We start from the raw sequence: 402 nt of genomic DNA on the forward strand, positions 1-402 counted from the left end.
TTATAGAATCAGGTCAAAATTCGAATTTTCACGATTTTTCAAAAATAGCAGATCTACAAGCTCGCAGCGCGGCACTCTGTGCCGCGCTGTGAGCTTGTATATCTGCTATTTTTTTATATTTAAAGCATAAAATATTGCGTCATAATGTGTTCAGGCCTAAATGGGTTAACAGTTTGTTCATGTGCCTCATTGTTTGTGGAAAGAAGCTTCTTTGCAGTCTGTTGCTATTAGCTTTGAGACCGTGTAGTAGTAGTCACTCGCTACACACAATGTCCTTTTGTGTAAAAAATGTGTTTATCTATGAAATGCATTTCTGTGAAACAAAACACCACAGGACATGTTGTACTCAGACTACAGTATGTGAACACGAAATATCTCAAAAGGAAGCGTAGGGTGTCTAGT

The sequence above is a fragment of the Nannobrachium achirus genome (genome assembly GCF_963921795.1).
Source record: "Nannobrachium achirus genome assembly, chromosome: 2".
Taxonomy (NCBI): domain Eukaryota; kingdom Metazoa; phylum Chordata; class Actinopteri; order Myctophiformes; family Myctophidae; genus Nannobrachium; species Nannobrachium achirus.